The sequence below is a fragment of the Austrofundulus limnaeus genome, unplaced genomic scaffold (genome assembly GCF_001266775.1).
Source record: "Austrofundulus limnaeus strain Quisiro unplaced genomic scaffold, Austrofundulus_limnaeus-1.0 Scaffold37, whole genome shotgun sequence".
In the NCBI taxonomy this organism is placed as follows: domain Eukaryota; kingdom Metazoa; phylum Chordata; class Actinopteri; order Cyprinodontiformes; family Rivulidae; genus Austrofundulus; species Austrofundulus limnaeus.
Genome location: NW_013952439.1, coordinates 2,729,199 through 2,740,711, shown reverse-complemented (window position 1 = coordinate 2,740,711; position 11,513 = coordinate 2,729,199). Strand labels below are relative to the sequence as shown.

The window sequence follows — 11,513 nt, the reverse complement described above, 5'->3', positions numbered from 1 at the left end:
ATAAATTCACTTTTCACAATTTCACTTTAAAAAAGGCCAAATTATCTAACCGTAGCACACATCTGTGATGGTCTGGTAGTGAACCACTTTAAACAAACAAACAAAAAAAAGGACTGTAATGATTTTACTTATATTTAACAATATTTGGTAAAGCTAAAAATACAATAAAAGACTTGAAAAATAAAAAATGTTTATCAGTTTGTGGCACTGGTCTTGTGCAGTGCTGCTAGGTGGATTTATTTTTGTAAATGTCTACATATTATACTCATCAGGAAGAAAGTAAAAGTATGAGCACAGGAGTGTGTGGACAGTTAACAAAAGGGAAAAAAGAAATCTGTGTGAACAATGTCTGTTTGAGATAACAACAAAACACAGATTTTGTGAATTAGTGTTTAATTTAAATACAAACYTCTTTCATTCTGCAAAAGATCTGGGGTGTTCGGCTAACTGGATGAGTGATTGTGCTCATTGTGTGAAGGACGTTTTGTTTTCAAAACTGCCTAAAGAATTGTTAAAAAAAAGACTTCAATGAAATTTATTCTTAAATATTCACAACTTGCTGAAAACAGAGGGTAAAAAACACTTCAGCTGTGATTTTCTTTTACCGTTAATCTAAATTATTTGCACAAACAAATGGTTTTCAGATGAATWGTAACACTTTGTCATTGCGTAGTAATTTGCAAATGTTTATACTTGTGGAAAACAACTGAATTCACCTTCAGTATGAAAAACCCTCAGGCTTATATTCAGAACAATGTTGTTCTGATTAAGGTCATTGTAGTTAAATAATAGGTCCTGAAAAATACAYCGGTCCTACTTGAACACTAACATAAAGCTGAAAAAGTCTGTTTAATCTGCGAGCGCCATTTGTCTTTCTGTTCTCAGTAACATTTCTCCACAGCTGAAAGACTTTCCATATTTTACGTTTTTCATTTGGTGTAGAGTAATTTCTTGAATCCTGTAAGTCTGCCTGAGCTTTGCTTATTTGGATCCACAATGTRTAATCTTTTATTTTGTTGAGAGTCATACAGTAAATCTAGTAAATATGCTGATGTTTCCAAAGCTTTGAGCTGGAAACAATATATTCCACAATAACACAACATTCATTATGACTTCCTTCTGTTTCATCTGCTTTTATAGGAACATTACTGACACACTGAGACAGGAAGATTGCATTTTCTGAACAACAATGAATATTTAAATGTGGGCAATCAGAATATTGGATTTAGTTTTGTTTAGTCATTTGAAGACGAGTAAGCAGAATGAAAGAACTGAGTGCAATAAATAAATAAATAAACATTTGATATTAGTCAATCAGAAAGCAGGCAGAAATGCGTATTATGTTAAAGTCTCCTGTAACAAAATGGTTATTAAATTACAAAAAAAGATCTACAGTAAAACATGAAAACAAAGAACAAAAAGGGTGACACTCAATGTGACACGAATCAAAACAAGTTCAAAGAAGGTCGAGATAATAATGTGTTTGGTGAACTTTGACCTGTCTTGTCATTGACTTCCTAGAAATAAAAGGCCGACTACCAGAGGTGTATAAAGTACTTGAAAAAAGTAACTGTGTGCAAGTAAAATTACATTGACAGAAAATGACTTTGATAAAAATGAATTCCACAGCTGTGTTAACAGGTTCCACTAAACCGAGTTGAGCAAATGTAAAGCAGTTTACTCAACTCGGTTTAGTGGAACCATTTGATATATATTTGTTAAGTAAACTCAGGACTTAGTTTTTTTAGAGTGAATAAACAACTATTTTCATGGTGAGTACATGTCATATTTAAAATTGTAGCATTTCAAAAGGCATTAAATTTTAAAGTAAATAAGTAAAAGTGTCATGTAAATGTTTTGAATGTAAGAAAGTAGAAGTAAAAGTCACATGTTTAAAAAAATTTGGTAAAATTACAAATCCTTAAAATAATGACCCAAAAACTGTAATGAAGTAAATGTGCTTTGCTAATATACACCTCTGTAGCCATCTTGTCAAAACTTGCACAATAAATATTATGAGTGACCTCATGAAAGTGTAAGATGTGTTAGCACCCATCAACCCTTTGTTACTACCACATCAAGTTTTACCAGCCAATATCTGTAAACAAATAACAGATTTGGGTTGACACACACTGCTGACCTCACAAAATAATAAAAATATAAATCATGAAGGTAAAATAATCTGCTCAATCTTTCTGAAGCAAACAGGAAGAGGAGTGCTGTTCAAATAAGATGCAGATGTCCTCTTGGCTGCTCTGTCTGCCGGGGAATAATCGCAGCTAACCATCTAACACACCGTCAATAAGACACAGCAGACGGATCACATACTGAAGAGAGAGCACTGGACCGTGAAGACAACCAGCTTCCAACAACCTCCCCCCACTTAACACACTCCCATCATTGCCTAAATTTAATCCCACAGACATGACATGTGCAATATGCTGCAAATCAGCAGAGATACTGTCGCCACGTCAGCTTACACGCAGTACCACTTTTTTGCAATTGCTATCACCCATTGCTGAAGAGAATAGTGGAGCGATAATGTTTTTACTTGTTTCTGTGTGTATTTGTTCATATCGTAAGCGTAATATCACCTGAATCATTCAAAAGATTTTAATGAAACTTTGACATTAACTACTATCACCTCTGCTTGTCTGTTAGCAAAAAAAATCTTATGAACACGAGCATCTGTGGCTGAGTGGTTAGGGGAGTCGTCTTCTAGTGCAAGAGCTGGTGGTTCGATWCTAAGTGTCCTTGGGCAAGACACTGAACCCCCATTGCCTTTGATGTGGGTTTCCCATCATTGTATGAATGTGATCTAAAGCACTGACTATTCTCCATAGACTGATTTATGTAGAGAMATTTGGTAGAGTGGTGTGTGGATGAGGGTACAGATTGTTGTGTGAAGCAATTTGAGTGTCCTGGTTGGCTAGAAAAGTGCTATAAGTACACCCTATTTACCATTCTAATGAAACTTTTAGAAATGAACCAATTTATGTACATCTAGAACTGATTACGTTCCGAAATAAACACATTTCAACCGATCCTGAGAAGCTTAGAACACTGTTTCTAACCTTGTTTCCTTCATCCAAGGGACGTAAAGGTTTGATTAAAGCTCTTTTTGGGGAGAGCAATGGGTTCTTTATCCATCCCCACTCAACATAACTATAAACCATAAAATGAGCATCATTTCCAGTTCCGTATTTTAGCACAACACAAAAGGCAACGCCTTGTCAACTGCTGCAGCCAACCCTTTTTGTCTGTTACTAAAATATCTTGTTAAAAACAATGGATTTCAACAAAACTCTCAGAACGTATCCTTGCAATCTACCACTGATTAACTTTTTGAGTCAACAGGAATCAAGAAGACTGCCACAACTAACCATTCAACAGTGGCCATACCTCAGTGAACTTTACAAATCATATCATTTACAGTGCATACTTCAAGCACTAACAGATCATGCATAAGTACACAAGATACCATGCCAGGTTYTGCATATTACTTTTAAGGTTTAACTAAAATATCTACACTTCATTGTTTAGTCTAAAACTCTGAAATGTGAAGATGTAACCTCAACYTYTGRTTTTAATTAAGGAAATATTTATAGGCAGGAGTTCAATATTAATACACCTTATGTATTGTATGCATCAGGCATGCAGTTTTGTACAGAATAGAACAGCAAGTGTTGTGTTTTTATTCATGATTATATTTGGGCCAAACTCATCTGACTCCGGGCGCATCTCTGTGCAAGGCTCTGATTATTTATGAGCTGGACTATAGTTCGGCAGGCACTGGGGCGCTAAGAGTTAGCAGGGGGCCACAGCCAGGAAGCATGATTCACTGACAATTTTTGGAGTTTAAATCAAGCCCACAGTGGGAGGCGTGTGAAAGAATAGACGCATGCCATCAAGACAGACAGGCACCGAACATTGATGAACACAAAAACACACAACCAACCTGCATATATCACTGTCAACCAGGTAAAGATAGGCATCACATACTTGTACTGCAGTCTTGTGAGGAGAACAAGGGGCTCTGAGGAGTTCTTATCAACACATGGCAGTTACCACTGACGTATGGTCGTGTCGTTTGGGSCAAATGGATGAAGAGACAAACAGGGSCTTTCATCAGTGGCACTATAATGCATTAAGAGAGCTATCAGAGCAAGACAGAGGATATTAAAAGTGTAAAAGGAAATGTCAGCACTGTAGAGCTTCATGTAACATGTAGCATAGTCAGCTGACTGCGGGAGATAAACTATACCAGGAAATGAAAGATGGTCATATGAATCACAGCCACAAAGGACAGAGACCTGTAGCCCTGGAGCATAGATGACCCTAATATGTCCAGACCAAGAACTTCGACAACTTACTGTACAGTACATGATATGTGCAGCACTTCAAAATAAAAGCACTATTATATTATTATGTTTTGCTATTGCAGCAGATATGATAAAAATCTGGGTGGTATCAAGGGAAAATTATTCTTTTTTTTAGGAAAAACTTATATCACCTTATTATACCTATATAGAAAAGCTGAAGTGATATAAAAGGGAAACTGTCTGACAAACRCATATTAGCTTTTTCTTTTTTATTCATATTTTAAAACCAGACCAATAGTTTGCTTGGTAGGCATTTGTAGCAAACACTGACATAGCTGAATTTGCTCTTTGTTTTAAATAATTTCTCAATAATAATTGTTTGATTAAAATAAAATCACATTGTTGGCATCAGTTATCTGGTAGCTACTGTTTTTTTTTTTTTCATTGTACAGTACTGTGCAATACTGCAACCTCAGTATTGTGAAACAAAATATTTTATGATGTTGAATTTTCAGTTTTTAAAAGGAATATATTGCCCTGCATTTGCACTGAACAAAAACTCTTTGCTGAGCTGAGGCTGTTAGCAAATTGATTTGAAAATCTCTAATTTATAATTTATTATGCAAAATGAATTAAAAAAAACTTTGTAATCCTGAAAAAAATGTTTTCTTCAAAAGTAAGAAATAAAATCTAATCAAGTATTCTGATCTTACGACAGTGTACAATAACTTGCAACGCCAGCAAGTGGAGGGCTTCTGCTCTATTTAAAGTGTTTTAAGTCATTCCGCCGCATTTTCAAGTCCTTTAAGTGAAATTGCAAACATCATCTCACAATATGAATGAGAATAAGTTCACAACTTACCCTCTCCAGGTGTTCCAGTTTCTCTGAAATATCCAAAAGTCTGCTACGGTGTCTTTTTTTTCTTCAAAGCATGTAACAATGACAACAGAAAGAGAAGGGAGCAGAGAAAGATAGACCTGTAGCAAAGAGAGAGAGAAAATAAAAAAGAAAAGGGCGGTAACAGGGGGGAGGTGGATGGGGGGGGGGTCAAAAGAGAGAGACTATGATGGAGGAAGAGCCTAAATAATCCATCTGTGATCCAGGAGGAGGCATCAGATGGGGAGCATACAAATCACAAACCTTCCTCTGCAGCAAGCAGGGTCCAATATCCTCAGGGTCCTAAGGCTCCACTCTCAAACACTGACACTTCACWCTCAGTGTCAGGATAAAAAGTAAATTCCACCAGTTAAAAATACATATATTTGGTTATTTTATTATTACAGCTCATTACAAAAGCTTAAGAAGTTTTATTTTCTGTTCAATAACAGTGTTGTCTTGAAGCTTGAAATAAAAGTTTGCTGCAATTCAATATCTGTTATAATTTAAGCTTTTTATTTTATTTATTTATTTTTTCCATGAACCAGCTCCAGCTGCAGCAAAGCACAGAAAACTGCAGTGTGGAAACATCTTTTTACCACGGTTCACAATCAGAAAAGTATTCCACCGGGGCCATGTTTACCTGCAGCAAAAAGCCTCTCTCCTGCACTCTGAAATTAAACTGAAATGTTTTTTTATCCATTTATGTTTTCAACATCCTCCATCCTGTGCAGGCTCTTTGTGCACACTTGGTGGCTTTGGAACAAATCTTTTTTTCTGTTTCTTTCTTACCTTTTGAATAATTTGTGTGGATTTGTGTCACATTGATAGTTTTCCCAATAATTGATTCTGTTATTGTTAATTGAAAACAGCTTTCACAGTGATTGATGAACGCATCATCTTCTTGGTAATGATGTGTAACATACAGAGAATTGATCCAAGACATTGCTCAGCAGCTATTTGCTCAGTTTAGTGAATTATTAGCTCAGTAGATTAAGCTAAACTAAATGTTTAGTCATGCTCATCTTCTGTCCCAAGCATTTAGAATCATAAATGAGAAGATTTATTGTAAGTCAAGAACAGGTTAAAGAGGCTTATTAATTTGGTCCTCCTGACAGTATTACCAAATAGATGGTGAGAACCTGAAGAGGAACACTACAGTGTGTGACACAAAGACAATATTTTCTTTTCAGCTGCACCCTTATCGTGAGTGCTCTTATCGAGATTCTTCATCTAACTCAGCAGTCCGGTTTTTGAATTAACCTCAAGTCAATATCATGGCCATCGATCATGCTGACAGGAGCCGACTTGTGAGTGTGACATTGGGAAGATAATCATCTCAAGAGGAAAACGTTGTCTCCTCTGGCAAGAATGCTGCTTCGCTGATTAGAACGACTGAACCACTTGTGGTTGGAGACTGAGGTGAGACAGAAAAAAGACAGAGGCGGTGACAACCGTTAATCAGAAAAATGCACTGGATGCAGTTCAACGCTTAGCTGCTTGCAGATGCTTTTGTTCTTTGTCACCATAGTGTATCAACATATTAACAAATGCCACACCATGGCATAGCCACAAAATTACATGCTGCATTTATGACAAACTGTGAGAATAAATACACACCCAAACTTTATCTGATTTTATTTCAGGCGGGTGAGTTATTCTCCTTTGTGTGTATAAACAACTATTATTTCAAAGTTTGTGCAATACTAAAATCAGCCACAAGAAGGCCTATTGCTCAGGTGGAGGGCAACACTGCCTCGAGGTACAATCAAATTTTGAACAAGATCATTCTATTTATGTTTTGTTTTTTTACATTTACTGTATATGGGTTAAAAGTACCCAAAAACAGTCATAATGCTGAGCTGTTAAGAGTTGTTATGGATGAATTTCACTGTTACCAGACTTGTAAGTTTACAGGATGTAGAACATTCTTGGCCAATTTGGTGCCTCAGGCAAATATTGAAGTGACACCCACAAAATCTCAAAAACCAAGGATGCATCCGAGTATCTTTCCCGACCAAATATATCCCAGGATTCAATGCACTGCCATCAAATTAACCAGAGAAACGAAGAGGGAGGAATTTTTTTTATCAAGTTGGTGTAGTTTGGCAATTCATCATGAGCCAAATAATTAGTTTTTAAATGTAAGTTTTGCAAATTAGATGATGTACTTCACTGTGCAATAAGATGTTAAATAAAATGCAACTACAAGTACTGATACTGGAGCTAAACCCAAGTTATTAATGTTTTTTTTGTAACATCTTAATTGTGAAGTTATTCTTACAGTGACAAGAAGCATAAATAATACATGTCCCGACACATTTTAAATCTGACACAAAACCTATCACTATATGGTAACTGTACAGAGTGCAGTCACAAACTTGCGTCAAGTGAAGGTTAGACCGTCTCATTTCACAGCAGTTTCATGCAGCCTACCCAAACTGGGAAGGCTGTGGCCCAGCTGGGCTACATGCTCATGAGGATGCAGCCCGAGACATGGCCAGAGACTCAGAATGTAAACCACCAACACTTGTGAGGGAGAGGTGAGAGTGGGAGGGATCAGAGCAGAAACAAGAGGTAGGTATACACACACACACACACACACACACACACACACACACACACACACACACACACACACAAAATGGGGAATACAGAAACACTGGAAAATATCAACAATAAACAAATCACAGAAAAGATTGCAAACACAGATCCTCACAGACAATTACATTGAAGTGTATCTTTTCACATTTCAGCCTAATTTTGACACCAATAAATATATTTTATATTTGTCTTTTTCCTATTAAATATGAGGTCTTTTCACTTTTCAACCAAATTTAGACCCATGGAAGCCTGCATGTCATTGTTTTTGGCTACATCGCTGACAAGTCAACTTTTCCACATTATAAGAAAAATACCTTTTTGTATAAGACAGCCCTTCTTCTTTTGCTTTAAACCCAATTTACTTGTAGTAAATAAATGGCAAAGTTGTCTTTTTTTTTCATTTAAAAAAGACAAGAACAAGAGGGATTCCATTTACTTATTTTATTAAACAGGTGGAAATAATTGTAAGCAGATTGTATCATATTAGCTTTACTAAGCTTTAAAAAATTAATAAATGAAAACCTGGCTCTCCTGAAGTTTAGTAAAACTACAGCCGAATAATAAAATAATGAAAATTATGAATAAATAAAATAACATCTACATGCCACTCTACATCCAACTGAATAGAAATAAAAACTGTAAAATGTGAAACATCCTAAGTGGGTTTATGCTTTTTTTAATGATGTGTTTGTTCTATTTTTATTCTAATTAAAGTTAAAAAAATGTTTCATGTTAGCTTGAATAAACTTAATTACATTTTGTTTTGTTTCATTATTGGCCWCTGTCTTAATATCTGTCATGTCTGTAATAACTTCAGCTCAGGGCTTTTATGATTTTTAAATAAAAAGTGTGTATCTTTCACTCTGTGCCCTCAAATGTTATTAGCACTTTGAATTAACAGATTGCTGCTAAGAAAACAAATTTCTGGAGAAAAATTACACCCACATACAGTACATGAAAAGCTTCAAATCAAAAATAACTCTAATTTGCTAAACACCTGAAATTACTTGTTTTTATGTTAGAAGTCATTCATATGGTAATACTTTAGCCTTGTTCCTGACTGACACTTAAGCATCCACATGGTCCAGGAGCCAAACAAAGCTATTTTTATGAACGAAACCATCATACGAGAGCTGCGCGGCGAATCTGTGAGAATGCAATCCAGGTGTCACCGCCCCTTGGTAATCTCTCACGTCTTCCAGAATTCATTTTCTCTGCAGCTTCACTTGAAAATGACATTCTGACACCATTTACATGGAAATCACTTTGGGTCCTCATCTGCAAAAGTGGTCCACGCGCAGACAGAACCTCTCTGAGGGCAGGACTCTAAATGGACGTAAACAAAAGAAAGAAAGAAAGAAAGAAAGAAAGAAAGAAAGAAAGAAAGAAAGAAAGAAAGAAAGAAAGAAAGAAAGAANAAGAAAGAAAGAAAGAAAGAAAGAAAGAAAGAAAGAAAGAAAGAAAGAAAGAAAGAAAGAAAGAAAGAAAGAAAGAAAGAAAGAAAGAAAAAGAAATGAGTGAACAGGCTAAAGTCAAGGGCAGAGCTTTAGGTATTAAAGGATAAAGTAGCAATGGAGACAGTGAGGGAAAGCATAATGTGGGAAATACCTTTTTCTTTTCTTTTCTTTTTTGAAATGCAGGTGCCCTTTCCAACACACACACAAACACAACCATCATAGAAAAGAGATGTAAAGATTTTCCCTCAAAGGAGAGAAATCCTCCCACTAAGCTTGGAGTCGAGTGGGAGTTAAAGGGGAATGCATATAATGTTTAATGTATGGTTTCAGGATTTACCTCCCCTTGAATGAAAAACCTATGAATACAGAAGCTGCCCTGTCTTGTTAAGATCAATCATTTCTCTGTGGTGGTCATGACAAGTCAAACCTGTGATGTGAAAAATGTGTGAACTTTCACAACCTTCACTGTGGTGAAGGAAAAGATTGAAAGGTTGATTTTAGTACAATCATAGATGTGTCTCAAGATCCATAAGGGCAAATAGGCAATTTATTGTACATGTTTAAAAATAAAAGAAGAAAAATGTATGGAAAATGTCACCTGAGACATCAAACACACTGGCTATTCAGTGACAAAATAAAAGCTGTGCACACATACCACAACCCAAATATGGGATTACTTCATTCATTATGAATCCATCCAATCCATCACAATGTATCAGAGCTTGATACATTTCTGTTTAAACATAAAAATGAAATCAAATTTCTGTGATTGGATTAACTGCCTTCATCTGGCTTTACAAGTGCACTTAGGAACCATTTCACAATCCTGACGCTATGTTTTCATGTTTTTTCTAATAAATATTCAATTACATGGAATCACATTTTGTATTAATCTAACTCTTCACACACAAAAAAGATAAATCAGGTCTTTCAAATGGGAACTGCAGAAAAGTTACAAATAATGTCTTACCTGTTGTAGATCGCTCTGTAAGGGATCTCACATTAGAGAAAAATGCTGTGTCCAAACTCAACAGCTGCATCCTTTGAAGGACAAATTTGAAGGCTGATTATGTCACAGCGATGTGCCGAAGGTGGTCCAAATTTGATGCATCATCCATTTGTGGCCCACAAATGCATCCTAAATAAAAATCTTGTAGTACAAAATTGAAAGTTTAAAGCAGTTGTGTTGTTTGGCTTTTGTCGTTTGCATAGACATGTTTTTTAATATTATTCTTGTCAGAAATCATTGTAAACAAGCTTATGTGACAGGTCACTTACTTCTTTATGTAATGCCTCCAAGCTAATTTTGTTAATATATAATATAATAATATTGCTATAATAATATTATGCTGTATTTTGGTATATTTTTGATCTTCAATGTGGGTCTGGTTTTCCCTCTCCTCTCTAATTCARGATGACAACTCAACAAGTCCATCAACCTGCATTTTAAATCTGGCTCAGACCTTTATAGTGAATTATTGCTCTTCTTATTTATGTTTTACCAGTGGTTTTTAAACAAGATTTTCAGTACTCAGTTCAGTCCTGTTCTCCTCTTTGTTGCATCACTGGTCTGTAAAAGCAGAAACAGAAGGTTGGAATGACTGAATCATTTGGAGCAGTTGTTCCTCAAAAAGGTTTAATCTTATGGAGCATTTTAGAACACCTCACCACAGCATCACCTGGTGGCCAAATGAATTCAAGCTGCAATAAGTTTCTCACATATTCGGCACAATACAATCTTTACACTGAGAAATGAAACAATTTTTCTATTTCCCATCACATAACCAAATTAAATAACTTAAATAATAAAAAATGAACTTATCACTGAAAACAAGAAAACAGTAAATACAGGTCAAACTTTTTCTTGATTCTTGTTATTGTATTGCAGTGAGACAAATAACCCCAGCTTAGCTATTATTTTATCAGTATATCGTATGTAGTTTTGAAATATTACACTGAATAAAATGTAGAATGTGTCTCTCAGTTTATATATATATAGGCCTATATTGCTTTATATGTATTAGCTTGGTGCTAGTGCGACAAACAAACTGAGGTCCTCCATCCATATTTTCAGTTGTAGACTGAGTCATTTTTGCGTTCCCCTCTCTGTCATGTGGATGGAGGACCTCAGTGATGAGAGGAGAATGTGTAGCGCTGAGCTAATACATATATATGGTGATATAGCGTCGGGGCTAATGCTAAAGCTAACAGGCTAAGCTGAGGTTCTTCTTCCATGAAGCAGCTCTGTTGTCC

At 35.7% G+C, this 11,513-nt stretch overlaps 1 protein-coding gene across 1 annotated transcript in view; it reads right to left on the bottom strand.

Moving 5' to 3' along the window:
• LOC106516455 (roundabout homolog 1) overlaps window positions 1–5,300 on the bottom strand; it is a gene marked incomplete at its 3' end in the record, with an annotated part of 8,825 nt that extends 3,525 nt beyond the window's left edge. Inside the window, 1 exon segment of the mRNA XM_014006832.1 lies at window positions 5,185–5,300.
• Window positions 5,301–11,513: the final 6,213 nt, after the last annotated feature.